This window comes from Stegodyphus dumicola, chromosome X2, assembly GCF_044657685.1.
Source record: "Stegodyphus dumicola isolate Sdum_Otavi_A_Nest chromosome X2, ASM4465768v1".
NCBI classification, from domain to species: Eukaryota; Metazoa; Arthropoda; class Arachnida; order Araneae; family Eresidae; genus Stegodyphus; species Stegodyphus dumicola.
The window spans coordinates 145,177,298-145,196,219 of NC_140781.1; the positions used below are offsets into that span (position 1 = coordinate 145,177,298).

The window sequence follows — 18,922 nt, forward strand, 5'->3', positions numbered from 1 at the left end:
GTACGATAAACGGAGAGTGATTCGTCAAAACATGTTGGATTATCATAGAGGATGATAGCAGAGCAATGCGGATAAACGATTTTTAATTATCTAATTTGTATAGTTTTTTAAATAAAAGATGCAAGACAAAATGTTTTTTCAAACGCTTTTATAAAAACGCATTCTTTCCTTATACCACTTTTCAGTTACCAGAGTTATGAATATTTATTTGTATTTAGATTTTTCTGAGCTTAACGCCAAATTATGAATTACACGTTGATGCTTTACTGGATTTTAGAGAAGACGAAATTAATTTGCATATTTCGAGATCTTTAGAGTAATTAACAATTCGGTTTCTGTCAGTAATAGATGTCACATAATTAATACAGATAAACTGTTGTTGAAAAAGTATAAAATATATGAAATGTCTTTCTTTGTTACTTTTCATGGAATGGGAAATACGAATGGGAAACGAAAAACCAGTTATTATTCTACATAAACAATTGTTTCCATCTTTTCTCAATTATCTAATGTAACCAACATCTTTCTTACTATTTTCTTAACGTTACTTAATTAATAAGAATCTTATCAATTCTTTTCACATCAACTCTGAGTGAAATGAATTATTTATTTGGTAAATCAGAAACTACCACCATGTCTTTAGCTCAGTTTCCATTAAATTGGAATTCTTATTAGAATAATATTTAAAGGGTGGTTTTCAATTTTTTTCGAATTAAAACATAATTACTAAATTACATGTCTAAATATGAAGAAAACTTTCAAAAATAATATTAAAAAGAAGGGTTTTATAGATTTACTATTTATTCTCGGAAGAAAACATTTTATTGAAAAATTATACAAAATAACTAAGGTAAGAATGCCCACAAAATAAGAAATGGCCCACTTATCGATTTATAAAAGCTAATATTAATCATTGTGCTTTAAAATATATTAAAATTGCTACACCAGGAAGGAAAGCAAATAGCAGATTCTTATTTATTACACTTTTAAAATGTAATGGGATCAAGACATGATTAAATTTGCAGGTGGTTTGGGATACGCAGCGTGCAGAATTTAGTGCACAAAGCTGCCACCTCTGGTAGCAATAACGGCTGTGAGCTTGGATGACAGATACGGGGTATTTCATTCCATGTGACTTCAAGATGTCAGAGTTCATCAATAGTAGTGGCTGGTTGGTGGTGGCTTGACATTATCTTGGAAATCCATGACCAGATATTCTTGGAGGGTGAGTGGTTTTCAGAACTGAAGCGAGTGCGGTTCAGTACTGGAAGTGTGCAGGCCAGGGCAACAGTCGAACGCCCTTTGTATCGAGGAAGGTCAGGACAGCAACGGGAACATGCGGTCGGGCACTAACTTGTTGATAGGAGGCGTCGCGCAGATTCGAAGTTAGAGAATAGCCACGGGCTTTTAACACACCAGAAATGTTGTCTACATTATTGGCTATACGAATAAGAATTGACCGGGACGTAAGGATACGCCATCATCATACCACATACGGATACCCCATCATGATTCTGTACGCAAAACCTGGATTCGTCTGAGAAGACGATGTGATGTTATTCCTCCGTTCAGTGTCGCTATTCATCGTATTACTGTAGATGCATCTATCTACTGCAGCGTCAAAGGAAGTCGCAATAACCGTCGCCATGCAGATGTTGCAGACGTCTTCACAATGTCCAAGCAGACACTTTTCGTCCTATAGACAGGTCAAGTTCCTGACTGAGGAACGTGACGTGGCTGTACAAGTGGATCAGGACCACTGAGAGCCTGCATGCCGTTCAATATGACCTTCTTGGACCCTTCGATTCCGTATTCGCCTGTCATAGAACCTCGACCAACACGAGCAGTAATGAAACCGCAAGCCACGATACTGCAACGATCGAATTCCGAGACCCGTTGGTAAGTTTCACTTTCTTACATGAGACATAACAGGGGCAACCAACGTTCAGAAGCGATTTCCAGTTGAGAGACCCGCTGTGCAATCTTCCCACTTATACACAATGTAGCTGTTACTCATATCTGCTTTTTAGGCATGTACTGAAATGCTAATCGTTTGCATATCCCTTTCATGCAAATTTAACGTTTGTTACATGCTGCGTTCAAGGTATAGCAATTTTAATGGCCAGCAACGAACATTAGCATTTTCTTTTTCTTTCTTTTGGAACTACGTCCACAAAAGTTCTAACCCGGCCTTTATTTATGCAACCGTTGGTTGTAGACATATACTTGCAATAACAAAAATGTTTTAAATGATGAAAAATTAATGTTTCCGTACTTTTAAATTAAGAAAAAATTTAATTCAGCATAAAATACAAAATATAACTTTTTACACGTTTTTCTCTTGCCTATACTTATATTCAGAAAAATTTTGTACTCGTTATATATTTAAAAAAAAAAAAAAAAAAAAAAAAAAAAATTTCACTTCCGTGCGAAAAAAATTGATCGAGATATTTAATTTTAAAATTTGTGATGTTTGACGTCATTTTCAGTTTTTATTGAGGAATCTGTTCTTAAATGAGATAATTCGAGGTTGTTTTTTCCCCCTTAAATGCCATTCAATGATGTTCTTTTAATTTAAAATTTTGTTACATTTGTCATGCCGAAAAAATTTTCACTCAAGTGATTTCTAAGTTTTCAAAGTCTAAAAATATGTAATTAATATTCTCATGAAGCATTATTACTTTAAAATGATAATGTGGTAATCTTAACAAATTCATTAATGTACACTATTACATGTTGGTTGCGGGAAAATGCTGAAAGCCTGCTATTGTTTTCACGATTTTTTTAAGAATTCTACCAGATTCTGTGAATAAAATCTTCTTTCTAACTGATCAGTATTTTCCACAGTAATCCGCATAGAAATGCTCATTATGTAATCTCTTAACATCAGACACTTTTTTCTAGATAATTTTATCTTACTTTAGTTACGTACAAATGCAAATACATCTCTCTTCAGCTTGTGTAAGGTCACTGATTATGATTTTCGACTTTAATATCAAATATCTTAGTCAATTTTTTTTGTGTTTTATTTTCTATAACGAACGCAAAATTTTTATAAACATAAGTAAAAGGGCCAGAGGAAGGTGTACCGAAGTTATATTTCGTAATTTTTATTAAATTGGATTTCTTTAAATTGAAAAATGCCAAAGCATGAATCTTTATGGCATTTAAAACATTTCTGTAATTTGAAGTATATGCCTACGACCAACGGTCGTGAAAATAAAGGCCCCGGAAAATACTTTTGGGTATACAGTGTAAAATACATTACAAAATGTTAAATGCTTCGTAGAAAATAATTCTCACTATAAGCAAAAGGTGAAGCTATCAGCATTAAGTAAAAAAATTTTAGTGAACTTCGTATATCTTTCTCTTTTATAAAAGAGATTAAAAGGACTCAAATCTCTTGTAATAATGGACTGATGAAAAAGTTTATGAAGTTTTTAAATATTGCTATGCTATACATAATATAAATTCACTATCATAAAAATGTAATAAACAACTTCAGAAAACACATTTCTTATGCCAGTTTTTTTTAAATGCTGTGCTTTTAAATCTACCTAAAAATAAAACAAAGTGATAACCTCACTGCTTTGTAACTGCTGTTTAGTTATAAAATGAAACTTTCTAACTCTGAGATAAAGCAAGGGAGTTAAAAATAACTCCACGTATTTTTACGATTTAACCGTCTAGCCGTAAAGTGTTAACTTAGATTACAGATTAATTTATTACAACTGACTACAAAGTATCAGTATTTTAAAAATAAAGTCTATTACAAATTTTTAGAGCAAAATTATAACATTCTTTTAATTCAGTATTATTTTGTTTTATTTTATTATGATCTGCCGCTAGATGACAGCACAAGTACTACTTCAGGAAGTAAGATAAGAAATTGTATTTTGATCTAGTACTGCAATTTTTTACAGGTTTCTGAATGTTGCGTAACGCTATTGCGATAAGATACAGAAATTCTAGAATTAAAAACTATTACTGAAACTTACACTTTACTTCGCAACAATATTATTACGTTGTTGAGATATTTTGTAATGTGATTGCAGTATTAAAATCTTTTATGGTTGACCGTTATATCATTAAGATGCCGATAGATGGCAGCACAAGCATTATTGATAGACGTTTTCTACGAACCTTGATAAAGCATTGCATCTTTCGAGGGATTTTTACTAAAACGTTGTGATAAGAAATTCAAGAATTAAAACACTGTAAATGAAACTTAAACATGCAGTTCCATTCAGGTGAATACTTCATTAACGTGAATTAAAAAAACAGACTCATAAATTTTCTAAACGATTGTTTACGAATCAGAATGTGTGTCGCTCAAAACGACTGCTTAATCGGATTACAGAAGAAAGTTGGACTGTATCCTAGTCTTTAAATGTGAGAATATACAAGAACAAAGTAAACTTCTAAATTCAACAAAACTTGGGAAATAATAAATGCAGAAAAATCATAAAAGTGAAAGAGGATAAAATTAAACTTAATTTATACTGGAAAATTGTCCATTTACAAATTTATTACTATAAATAAAATTTTTGAAGTTGCGTTTTATCTGTTAAACTCTTATTAAATACAAAATACGATTTGTTTCTTCATTTTTAGAATTCTGCTCAAGTTCTAATATTTTTTTTTAATACACTTTTTCAAAATTTTTTATTGACAGTGAAAAGTATCTATTGAAACTCCGGTTTTTTACTTAGAATTCACTTTACATTCTTTCATTTATTATGAAATTAACTGGGACATAGGTTAGAAGGTTCCTCTTAGAAGGCTGAATTTCGACAATCCTTAAAATTGCTGAATTTTTCGTGCAATCATGTGAGACTTATTTGTTTGTCAACAGATGGCGCTACATAACCTATGAATGATTTTAAATCGTTCAATACATACACTATACCACACTATTAATATTTTCCCTTGTCTGTTTGTTATCTCTTACGATATCTAATAGTAAAAGGTAGAGGCGGAAGTTCAGCAGTATTCATGAGATATATTTCCCTTTCTCTCTCTCTCTCTTTTTTTTTTTTTTTTTTTAAATCAGTTCTGTAAAGCTGCCAGATATTTTTAGGAAGTGCTTGAGACTTATCTGTCTTCTGTCTGTTCTTTCTTCGCTCTTTGCTGGCTGAACTACCATGCGTTTAAACTATAGAGAGCTTCACAGAATACAGATGGATGTGTAATTAATACAAATACAGACACTAAGGAAAATTAAGACTTAAACTACAATCCGTCAAAAGTAGTTGATTTCAAAAGTGCGTCGTTCGTGGTGAATTAAAAGTTTATTACGTTCTGTGCATTTTAGTTTCCACTAATTGAAATCACACTGCTTTAAAATCCAGTAGTCACAATACTACAATTTTACTATAAAACAAATATTTCACATAAAAGGCGAGAATATAAGTTTTTCGAATTGCTGAAAAAAATAGTTCTCCCTAGCATTAAGTAAAGGTATGAAGTTGTAAACTGTATGAATATATTGTTGTATATACATACAGTAAGAAGACTAACTATTAAAATTTAGAAGACTAGATAGCTGGGCAACAGAAGAATAGTAAAAAAATTAGGCACTATTCCGTTTTGAGGACCGTAAAAAATCAAAATCGCCAAACTATTGTCGATGCCAGTGCTGCCAAAAATAATTGCGGCAACCCTAACGCAAGAAAGGAAGTATAGTAGTAAATAACTATTTAAAGATTGTTTTAATTTAGATGAAAGGTTAATTTCATATAATACTTTTTTATTATTATAATTTATATAAAAAAGGCTAAACATAACTGAATGGAAGTAAAAAACTATTTCAGATCATTATTATAATTTATATAAAATAAAGCTAAACTGAATGGATTCCTGCATCGCTATTTCGCTACCGAGTTATCGATAAAGCACAATTTCATCTCGTTGGCTGTTGAAACATAATTTTCCATAATGAATGATGCCTTTTCTTTGAAAAAAATTCTCGGTAAAGTGCAGAATCGCCGACTTATTTGTTTGGTGCTTTTTTACAAGGGTAAAAACAATTGGATTTTTGTCAATTTTCTTTTACATTTTAAGTGAAAATAGGCCGATGTGTACATAGATAAAGTCAAAGGTGTGCGCAGTGCCATTTTTGTGCAATTCTGGGATATTTTTTTAAGTTAAAATAAGTCGATGTGTACATGGATTGCAGACGTTTCGTCATGGGCAATTCCCAAATTGTTAAATTCCACAGAATATCAAAAAAGGATTTAAAATCGAAAAAGTATTTAAAAATTAAACTAGTATTTCAATGGCATCTTACGAAATACAGAACTATATAAAATTACGCAATTTGAAATCAGCGCGTACGCTAGATTTGGCGCGCTGTTAAATGGGCGCGTTTGCTAGATTTGGCGCTTTTGCGTATACATTTTCGCTGCAATTTTTTACTGTCCTCAAAACGGAATAGTACCAGAAATTATTTTCAACAGTATGTTTTTTGAAAGAGATCAATGATTTTCTGTGTATTTTCTCTTAAGGGAAAGGGTTCTGTATACACTTTATACGCCAGTGTTACTTCACAAATTTTACTTTTGCTTGTACTTCCACACGATGTTTAAGCTGCAAGACATCTCAATATGTGCTGCAACTTAAAAAGCTATGTCTCAGAATCATTTAATTAAACAATCACAAGAAATATTTACTATTTAGAAAGTGCAGAATTTGCAGAAAAAGAGAAAAAGTTATGGAAGTAAATTTAGCATACAAAAGATTTGCACCGAAAGCCACTGGACATTGAATAAAAAATTCTTAAGATAAATTAAAATTAATGAAATTTTTCCCCGTTAAAATAAACTTCGTTCCAAACTATGTTAATGTCTGGTTAATACCACTTAATTTACACCTAAGTACTAGTATGCATCTCGAATAAGCAGAGGTCTGTCAGAGGAACCGAAGTGTTCGAAAGTAAACAGCCCACTTAGCCGTGAATATTTATGTATAAAAATAAAGTTAAGTGAACAAAAGTTTATCTTAAAATTTACAAAAGCCGGGCGAAATACGTTAAAAGAGCAATCTCCTTCAATGCCTTTCGGAGAGTAAATGCATTTAAATTTTGCATACCTAAAAATTAATTGTGTAATAAACGGCACTTAATGCGGCATTCTAGAAATTTTTAATACAAGTTTTTAGAATAAAGATTTAAAAAAAATTATTGGCATCTTTTTTTATTATTTTTATAATGAATAAAAAGTGTCCATGCAAACGTATACTTTGAAATCTAAGTTAACAGCATTCTGATAATATGGCATGAATATACTTTTTTGAAACACGGCTTCAGTTGTGAAAATGATAGACAACTCGATTTGTTATAATGAATAAAATAAATGCCTATGCAAATATACATTTTGATAATGTGACATATTTTTGAATACCTATTATTTCAATACGGTTTCATTTATCAAAATGATAAGCAACACAAATTTTTTTTATTGTTGGCATTGTTCATTTCTACGTAAACTATTTTGTTATACATTTATACGAATGTAATTGACTCTAAAGGTATGTTATTCTAAGTATCTGGTTCTACTTTTCTCTATGAATGCTGTTATAAATCTAATTTTTAAATCAACGAACCCAGTGAGCGCTTTGCAAGGTACCTCAGAAATTGATTAATGCAGCCGCGAGTAAGAAGCTAATTTCTTTCAGATATTAAATAACGAGGAAGATAGACTCCATAATGAAAATGAGAAAATAAAACAGTAATGCTTTCTTAAATTCTTTATTCTATAAATGCCTTAAGGATATGAAATGCTGTGCGGATTTTTTTTAATTGACATATTAGAAAGACTGAATTTAAATAATTTTCGATAGAATACAACTCGTTTACCTACAAATTTTCTCAAATAAGAGCATTTTTTAATTAATTATTTAAAGTTTTATGAAACAACTCTTTTATTTCAATTTCAAGTCGAATTGATTTGCCAAAGATTTTATTTCAGGAAAAAAAAAAAAAAAAAAAAAAAAAGATACATTATCATCAACATTAAAGTAAGTGACCGAGTGGCTAAAGCTACGGAAACAATACTGGTTCGTGTAACTGGAAAGGGAACATGCCATCGTAAAATTTGTAAAATTTTTAATTAAGTTCAGCAGCATTTGATTGTCAAAGGTCCATTGGCGAATTAAATTTCCTCCAGGCGTTTCCCATTTACAAAATCATTCAGTCTAGCTATTGATCACAATTCTAATCTGTTTTTGCCTTTAGCTTTTAAGGAAAATATTTCATAGTAGTTTTCACTTTTTGTCAATAGATGGTGCTAGTAGCTTTGTTTCTTTCCTTAACTGGAATTTGGTAATTTTTTGGTCTGTTATTATTGTGTAAGCATATGCTATTGTCATTTTCACTCCTGCAGCTGAAGAAGTAGGTTCGATACAAACCTGCGAAACTAGGCCTGCGAATTTATGCAACTTACACTGATTCTTGTTTCTTAAGTATCTCCAACAAAAAGTTTGGAGTTTCAAAAGGCGCAATATATTAGTAAATGTATACATGTGAGTTATAATGTTAAACCGACTAGAGAGAGTTTTCCTAACGTGTTTAAAAGACTATAAAATATAGAAAAGTGGAAATATACATACCTGTTACGAGGATTCACAACATATATCTACATTTCCTCTTAGGAGACAGTGATAAAATCGGAAATAATTATAAAATTAATAAATCTATGTAACTGACCTAACATAAATAATTCTATGTAACTGACCGGTATATGGTTTAGCTAAAATTCTGTTCAATAAATGGAACTACTGGCGCATACGTAAGTTGTTCTTTCTTCTTCCTCCCTCCCCCCTCCGCTGAAGTTTCATGTGACTGCACGTTTTCTGAATATACATATATCTGAAACATCACCCCAGATATTTTATTTCTGATTCTATTCTCTTTAAGTATTGAAGTCTTTAAGTATTCTCTTTAAGTTTTAAATTGTATGGGATAGATAACTCCGAGTAAAGAAAATGTTTATTTTTTGGTAATAGCATGAATATAAAACAATTGCGCGACCAACATTTTCCTATATTATGTTACATGTTAGCATTACTCTCATCATTGCAAGTCATCTGTGAGTAACTAAAAAGCACAAGCCACTGCATTTTATGGAAAGTGATACGAGTTAATTAAGAAAAATATTTCCTTAAATGAAAATGCATGATAATGCTATTGATTAGTCGGTCAAATATGTAAAGAACAGAGCAGTAAGCTACTTATTGCCGAGGCTGATGGTAAAGTTTTGCAGGAAAGTATGTTGGAACTATTTACCTGAGAAGTGGAGTACATTAATGAAGAGCTTTTCAAAGAAAGATTATCTCGTATTATGAAGTACAAGTGCTTTTAGGAACTTTACTGTTGGAAGAACCATCAGCTCTTGTAATGAAGTATTAATTCAGCCATTTTTTTATTAAAAGCACAAAGAATTCCCAATGTACCAAAAAGTATCATATGGGGCTTACAGAAGTAAGTATGAAACACAATACAGAATAATAAACAGTAAGGCATAAATTATTAATAATTAAACAAAATTATTATGAAGGATTACAAAAATTTACAAGGAATTGACTAAAACAGTCAAAGAAACTCCTCTCAGAAATAAACTGATACAATTCTAGAGGCCAGTTAAAATTCATATTTTTTCAGTGGCAGTTTCAAGATCTTTCTAATTATCTCATCTCACTTTGGATTCATTAGCTCCAGTTTTATCAAGTTACAACACTATTTTAATAAAGTGGAAAAATTTACTTAATTGGTAAAATCAGTTGACAAGGAAAGGATCTTTGGATATCATTAAACTGAAGAACAGAAAACTTCGCAATTATCAGAAAACAATAACTCTTCAAAATCAAATGAAGCTATTTTCTGACATCCGGAGAAAGCCATTTTATCGTAATTGCAACAACAAACACCTGCGACAAAGAAAGGCCTGCAGCGGATGCTGCTGTGACCTTAGCCAGGATCAGGGGCTATCAACAGATGTTCAGAAAAACTGAACACGTGTCGAAGCAAAAGCGTGCACCTTTTTCCCTCGTATGTTTAGAAACGAAGAACTCTAATAATTGAAATCACAAAGCAGGTGCTTCCTTCGAAAAGGCGGGAAAATGTTTGTTCTACTTCAAATTACTCTTTCGTACTATCAGTCGTTTAGCATTTGTACTGAACCAAGTTAACATTTTAAAATTGCAAAAGCAACACAACCAACATTTCTGAATAATTTATTGCTAGCTTTCCATTAGCGAATATAATTATTAAATTAATTGGACCAGCATCAATGATAACTGCTATGTCTGCTAAAATATTTAAGTTTCCACAACAAAAGATATCAGAAAATTTAAAAAGAATAAGGATGATTCGCACACTTCATTGTGGTTTTTATCTAGAAGTTCTTTTTTTTGGGGGGGGCGTAACAAATTAATTCCTATTTTTAGAGGGCCAATTTCATTCTTTGAAATACATTCAGCCTTGCTATAGAAGAATAATTCTTTCTTCTGAATAATCCGTTGAAATGCGTTAAAAGCCGGGCATAGCAGAATAGTTCTTTCTTCTGAGAGACCATATTCTTCCTTTACAATCCAGCCACTGTTTTAATGCAATCAAAGGCAAATGAAGTTTGATTTTTGTTGACTATTGAGATCATGCTCATCTCCTGTACATAGAATATCAACATTTGGATTTCATAAAAAAATTATTACTAAGATGATGTTCCAATTCTTCGTAGCACGTGAATGCTGCCGCGACTAATTACAAATCTTCAAAAAGCATTAAAAGCTTTAGAATTATTTTTCTTATCCTAATTCATAGTTTCTAGATTTCAGCAATATCTTTGACTTAGCTATTGCTCAACGATTGCAACTCGTACATACATATAGATATTGTTGAAGAACAGACAGCATGTAGAGTTGATCGAGAAATGCATTTCCGTTAAATATTGGTAGGCAAGTAACATATATCAAAACAAATGAGGGCTTAGTTACCCATTTGGGGAGGGGCATTTAGAAACTGTCTAGGACAATAGAATCCCCCAATAAGAAACTGAAATATTTTAAGAGACACATCTAATAACGTTAGAATATTTCATAATTGCTCTACTAATTATTATGTTTTGGGGCAATAATAAGACTTCAGTATTTTAAAGTATATTTTAAAGTATTTTAAGTGTATTTTAAAAGGATTTTTTTATAAGTGCCGTAGTTTATCACATTAAAGTGCCCTGGATTGATACACTTCCATACATTACTGCAAGAAAACTAGTTTTTATAGCGCTCATTCTAAAGAAACATTAAGCACGATCACATGTGCAAAGAAAAAAGAATTCTTTTTTCTTTTTCTTTTTTCTTTTTTTTTTTTTTTTTTTCCTTTTTTTTTTTTTTTTTTTTTTAAGAAAGAATATTTATTTGTTGATATTTCGTCATTTATTATTTTTTTTCACTTCTGCGCTATCAGATACAGAGAGGCTTCTTAAGAGAACTGTACATTGCATAATATTTTATCTGCTATTGTGGCAAAAGCTTTTCCGCTTTTTTCAGAAGATGCGCACATGTGATCGTGCTCAGAAAAGATATCATTTCTATGGAGAAAGAAAAAACATTCAAGCACTTTGTAAAATCCTTGTTCAATATAATGCACCTTGTTGGAATGGCACTGAAAAAAGCAGTTTCAATGTAATGCTAATAAGGCGTATTACAAATACTTCTTCCAATCTGGGGGAAAAAATCAATCTGAAGCGCCTTGCTGGCACTCACCGATAGATAATCTTACAATAAGATTGCAGATACGTATTTGGCAAGTGACAAAATCTTCGTAGGCAGCACAGAAGTGGGGACCGAAAATCTTAGTACGACAGAATCCGCTATTTTTACATTTTATTGCCTCAGTGTCGACGGTTAAGGCAAACATAACTTAAAACGCATACAAAAACAAACAATTTTACCGACGTTCAAAGTCAAACCCGAAATGTTGAAAACCGAAATTTTTCAATCGCGTCACGGTATCGCAACTAATTTATTGAAGTACTTCTATTTTCTGATGATAAATCTGACTTTATTAAACTTTACAACTGTCGTTATAGGATTAACACGAAAACACTTACTACATATTATGCTACGTTCTTAGAGGCTGCTGTTAAGTTTGAGGTTCAGCGCTGATGATAGTACAGTCGTAAAGTTCTATTATGTTAATCTAACCAGTTATGTTGATTTAGATCTTTACTGTTACTTCTCCTTTCCATTTCCTATTTGAAGGCAAATTAGGTTTGATAGTATTTAAGGTGAGGTTTTCGGACTGTAAGACAGAGCGTGTTTCTACCTTTCGAGCCCACGTTACAAGTTCCTGCTACTTCAGATAAGATTGTATTATTTCTCTTTGCGTTAAAGCTGCCATCAATTTAATTTGTTAATAATTAAAGTTTTCAGCGAATTTCGTGTAAAACCAATTGTTTAGCCTTTGGTTACTAAATTTTAAATCTTGAAACTGTTTTAAAACTATGTCCAATAGCCAAAATCTAAATTTCATCGCCACAAGTGGTGGCTGATTTATAAGCACAAATCGTGCTTTGTTCCGTTTTGATTTATTAAAAATATTTGTTTTTAAACCTTCTCAAGATTTTGCACTTCTTTTCAGACACAGCGATAATTCGGTCTAAGTCTGTTAGGAGTTTGGATTTAGTTTACGTTACTAAAGAAAACCAAACTCTTTAGAGTCTTAACTTTATCGTACCTCCAATTTTAGGAAAATTTCTTCAATTTTTTGCGACTCTGAGATAGTTATGTAAATGTAAAATAAATAATTAAATTTCGGCTTTTTTTCCTATTATTTTTATTTCCGCTATATTTGTTACATTATTTTTATACGTAAATAGATTTTATGCTACTTTCCATTAGAATTCCCACAAAAATATGCTACAAAATATTCTCACTCCAAAATCCAAACTAGAAGACTAAAACTTGGAATTACCCTAACCCATGTATTGGCTACATCGGGCTTTCTTTTATTAATGCATTTCGAAACTGCTTCGAGATCATCGACAATACCAGATGTTCTTCTGACCATAGGATCACGGAGGATTACAAGGATCAGCAACTAGCGTAAGGGAATACTGAAAGTTCTGCTCTTTCACTTTCGTGAATCCAGTGCAACAGATATTTACCATTATGATCGTCATCTTCTTGGAAGAAAGAGAAAAATATTACTTGCCAGTAGCGTTGTATGTTGAGATTAGACTAATGATGCCACTGCCATAACTGTAATACATCTAGTGTTTGGTAATGCAGATAAATAGAGATATTTATATTATCTTATTCCCCATACATAAAATTATTTTAACATTTTAAAAATATTATGAAATTAAATAAAAACTAATGAATATTTTAAAAATATTTATAAATTTTTATTAATAATATCCTATAAATTTCTAGCTGCTTACATACCGCATGTTTACGAGCATTCCGCCCCTTTTTACTTTAACCATTGAAAATCGATAGGGGGCAATTACTGATATTATTATATCATATATCGGAAAGAAGTAAGTTGCAATTATTGTACGTATTAACAGTTCTTTGCGCTTTTGCATTTTACATTATTTGTCATTTTTGGATTACGTGTGCAAACAAAACTCCTTGTTGTGTTGAATGGTTAACTGAATAAGGCAATGCACACGACTCTATGCTTAATGGGAGAGACGCCTTCGAAGAGGACTTTCTAACGACCGCTAGCTCGTATTTTATGTTATTAACGCAGAAAACCACGAAAAACGGCGTAGCCAGCTCGTTTGGTAGGAGTTAAGCAATGTTCACACTTCCAATGCCGAGCGGTCTCATCTACAGATAAGTATATAAGTCTTATCTATAACCTAGGCCCCTTGTGGGTAATTCTTGCTTACGGCAAAGCACATTAGCATTACTGCTAAGGAGGAGGACAAGAGGAGCATTTATAATTATACGTCATATTGCTCTCCATGCTATCTTGTGTTTGTTAATTGTAAAATATTTCATTTATACGTCTCATAACTACGATTAAACGCCATTTTTCCTTCGAGTCATTGATGAATATTTCTTTTCAGAATTCAACTCAGACACTAACATTTAGACCTAGGCATAAATTAGAATTTAAATATGATCTATATGAAGAATTTTTTTTTTGAATCGCCCTTCAGAATATTGCAGCAGGAAATATACGCAGGAAGTAAACGTACTTGAAATTTGGAGCATTATCTTTGGCCTTGGACTCAAATAAAACCAAAGGAGGGTTTTCAAACCCAGAATGATTGACAGTGAAAGGGATGACGAAATTTTGTTCATAGATGAAAAGAAAAATATCTAGGTAGCAGACACTGCATTTGGGATATATGTAAATTACAGTGTTAATCTAATGCTAACATGATTATTAACTGTAGAAGCACTTACTGTAAGCAGATTTCAAGATGAAGATTTAAACAGCGGGGATGAAAAAGCAATTGAAAAATTACTTGCTCCTTCTATTTAACTCATCTGTGCTGGTGCAGAAAATTAGAAATTTCTTTATTTGTCACAATGCTACTGAAGAAGCTTTTCATGAAGTTAATTCAATTCATTGTGTTAATTAATTCATTCTAAGGTTCAGAATCAAATGGCATGTCAAAGAGCATAAGAAGAGTTTTTTTTCTCCTTCAAAAAGATTATAGTCTGCAACTATACTAAAATTTTCCAAGCAAAAACAAGGTTATTTATTCAAGATTGGCCAAATGAAATAAAAATATGTTCGTTTTCATTTTTATTTTAAATGTTATATAGCATAGTTGCATAGTAACACATTCGTAAACTCTTACGATTTGAAAAAATGAAGTCTTTCTTAAGATAAAATTTTAACCGAACTAAAAGCGGAATGATAATGCTAACTGTATATAATAGAAATAGCATAATCATAGCAGTAAAATTCTCCAGTTCATATTATATATACATGAGACGTCTTTCTTACTTAGATGTCGTTTTTTAACGGTCCTTTAAACGAGGTATAAATGACGCTTTACTACACATTTTAATTGCTTACAAATCGTATCTACTTTTGTTTACGAATAGTCGTCAGTTCGACTTCAGTTTGCAATTAATAAGGTATTTCCCCCTCCTTCCGGCATGCCGCCTTCGTTGTGTAATGGTTAACACACTCGGTGCGTATTCGAGAGGTGCAAGTTCGAGTTCCGGTGAAGGCATTGCTCATTTTTCATGACTCCTCAAAAATCCTAATGACTCACCCGTGGCGCCCAAACTAAAAAAAAGTTGGTGGATGATGATTCTTCGCCACTAGTATTTGGCGATTGGGTACCCTAATCTCCAGTCGCCCTTTAAAAGGGGGAGTATATAAGGTATTTCTCCCTCCTTGCGACATGCCTTCGTGGTGTAATGATTAGCACACTCGAAACGTATTCGAGAGGTCCAGGTTCAAGTCCCGGCGAGATCACTGCTCATGCTTCATGACTCCTGCTTCAAAAATCCCAATGACTCTACAATTGACACCTAAAAATCCTTATTTTTACTCCTCGATGGAGATGTACTGTTTTCATTTAACATATAAATCATATCTTGGCAAAATAAAATCCGCAGATAAATCATGCCTTGAAAGACGGACGGAGACCGGGAAGAATTTAAAAGCATTTTTCAGTCATGCATTTTTTAAGCGTTGCCTTTCAAGTGTCGAGATATAACACCTTGTAACCCCACGGCTCAACGAACGCCACCTAGCGGCCGCCGGGAAAAACACCGGCCAACAAAGACTATAGCAGTCAGTCGATGTACTGGACTCAAGCCACTAAGTATGGTGTTCCTCGAGATTTACTTTGTAACCTAAATGTGTAATTATAACGCCCTTAATTGTAATGTTTTATCTTAAATGTGTTTTGTTAATTAAAACTATTTAAAAAAAGGCCAAGTGAATCGTTTGTTTATGGTAATTTTGGTTATAACCTGTAATTTATCTTCCACATGCCCTCGCGCGAAACTGATACTCAGAATGTTGGCATTCGGCAAAACTGGGATAAGAGGGTGAAGCATTTGCCTATAGTGAACGGCTAGGAGGGGGGCCAATTTAGCTGCGAAATTTTAGTGTATGAAGAAGCAGTGTTTTATTTACAAATTTAAATCAATAAAAATAGTTATTTTCTTGAGCACTTGCGCTTTCTTTAATCAGTTAAGCAAATCAAATCAACAGCTTAATTACTAACGATGTAATATTTAAAATAGGACAAAATGTTATTATCATATATTTTATGTAATTTTAGATAAATTCGATTTATATATTCATTTAAAGCTGAAAATTATCTAAGTCATCTAATGATAAATCATTGCAATGGCTTGAATCTAATTAGCCTCTTTAAGCAAAGCAATTATGTATGCTTTTGTGGAATTTAACAGAACAAGAAAAGGAAAGATAAATAAAGCTTTGCAATCAGAAACTTTACATATGTATACAGCTACACACTTATTAGAGAATCTAATATCGAATGGCGGCGAATGGTTTGGCTGCATTGGTATTTTCGTAATTTTTCCCTGCATGAAAAAGAAATACGAGCCTGTTTTCCTTCCTGTGTTCCACCACGAAAGCAAATAGCCTCGGCCGTATGCCATACTGAATTAAACAAACATAATAGAAGGATTCACTCTTTCTTTACGGAAAGTGAGAGAAAAGCTTCTTGAGAAATAGGCAAATTTAGCTTTAGAGATGAATATATCAACAAAATATGACGAGGAGCTAAAATGAAACAATATTAAAAATCAACTGATAAAGGAACCAGTTTTTTTTAATAATATATTTTTTTCAGAGTAAAAACGAAAGAAATTATCAGTATTTTAATCTCGACACTATAACTGAGATATCAAAGATTATACGAGATAGTTTCTGAATTCCAGCTTTTATAACTGCTGAAAAATTAATGTAATTGAATTTAGGTATATTATAAAGGTTAGGTTAGGTAAGGCTGAGTTTGGCAAATCACACGAGGACTATCTACCTAAGGAAAGGGACGTATAAGTATTTTAAAACGGACCAGCTCGTAATTTAGCATTTAAACATGAAAATGATGTAAATGCTCCAGATATTCCATCTAAACTAGCAAGTTTTAGAAACTACGCTATTTCAATAATTCTAGTTGCTAAACCAAAATCAGATTTTATATAAATAATCCAGGAACACAGCTGACATTATCTGAATTTAGGAACTGTGTTCAAAATATTTTTAACCTTGGCAATTACTACTGTTAGTGTGAAAAAAGCTTCAGAATACTTAAAATTAAAGAATGAAATGCAAAATTTTCTTTTAATGCAAAAAAATTTCAAATATCACTATATTCTTTAGAGAACATAAATTAAACAATCAAGTAGGTTTTTAAACAATTATTATTGGCTTTACCCTGTTAAAAGAAAAAAAAAATCGTAGTACAGAAAAGGCTTGACTATTAATGCAATACTTTTTTATACTATTATTTCACTATTTATCAAAAAGGTACTTTTTAATATTTTCATTTAAAAATTTAAAATTATTACACGTATTAATTTTCGAAATGCCACCCAGACAGGAAAGTGGTTAGTGACTCTGATTACCGTACCGAAGGGCCCGGGTTCGAATCCCGGAGAAGGCATGGATGTAAATTGTCTGCCGCTTCATAAGAGGCAACGGTATCTTCATAACAAAATGAACACCGCTTCTGGCCTTGCCTGCCATTTAAAAAAAATTCTAAACACATTAAGTTATGATCACAATATTATAAGAGTTACGGTAAGATTTAACTAAACTAACTTTGTTGAATATAAAAGTAAAGAGATACCGTTAATTTGACTGTATATCACTTAATTTACTTCTTAGCCTCAGGTGAAAAAATACTCTGGCACGGCTCTGCCATTCAGCCAAAATATAATCTTTAATTTATTATTCAAATTCTATTAATCTGTTATTGATCAGCTACTTACAAACAATAAATGCACTTCTTAATAATTTAAATATTTAGTGCACGTTTTTAAAATACATTTAATTTACCATACATTCAACTGATAAGTTTTATGAACAATTGAAACTTTGCTTTGATTAATAAAAAGTGTCTATAACGCCGTATGTAGCGCAATTGGTACGACATGAATTTTTACGATGCTTTAAGCTTCTTAAATGAAGAAAACAAGTTTTAAAATGTTTTGTAATTTTCAGCGATAAATACTTTTTTGAAGTGTTAGATTGTAATCTGCAGTTTGCAAATTGTAGATTTTTTTAGTTTACTTTTTTATCGTGCCTTTTAATATGTGAATACATCAAAGCATAAGTCTACCTGCCAAAACAGAAGAATGCCTCCCTTCATGGAGGACTTCCTAAAAGAAACTGGCTTGTATTAATATTACATACGAAGAAAACCACTTAAACACCCATACAGCCAGCCCGTTCCACTGGGGTTCGGATAATCGAATTACCAGTTTTCATCGGGCTTAACCACTCAGCTACTGATAGGTGACGATGGGCCCCTTTCAAATCTTTACTTCCTATCTTATTTACGGATGAAATATAAATTCTCGATGCAGCTGTAGAGACAAAGTGATTTGGAACATTTGGAAGAGTCTTTTAAACTGTTTTATTCTGACAAAAGCGTAACGATATCGAATTGGTCAAATAAAACAATTTAAGATATTCTTAATGTTTAAAGCACATTACAATTAAAAACATAGTACACTATTTAAAAGAAATTGAATTCAATCGAGCAGATAGTTTTTTTAAACGAATATTAATTTAAAATTTGAAAGAATAATTATTTACCTTCAAAAGCCGCTTCTCTCTGTTCCCAGATGGCGCTGCAACCTTTCACGTGTTTCCTTCATTTTTTCCCTACGAGAAACGAAACTTATTAACTTCTGGAAAAGCAGTCTCATCACAGAAAAGTACTACTTCCGTATTTACTATGCA

General features: G+C 32.0%; 1 protein-coding gene across 4 annotated transcripts in view; it reads right to left on the reverse strand.

The window, feature by feature from the left end:
• The window catches only part of Eip74EF (Ecdysone-induced protein E74), a 560,026-nt gene that overhangs the window by 364,448 nt on the left and 176,656 nt on the right, over positions 1-18,922 (reverse strand). For all 4 annotated transcript variants that reach the window (XM_085809754.1, XM_035350255.2, XM_085809753.1 and 1 more), the window contains one exon: positions 18,776-18,844. The gene's annotated coding sequence lies outside the window, so the exon portion shown is untranslated. The remainder of the gene's footprint in view (positions 1-18,775; positions 18,845-18,922) is intronic.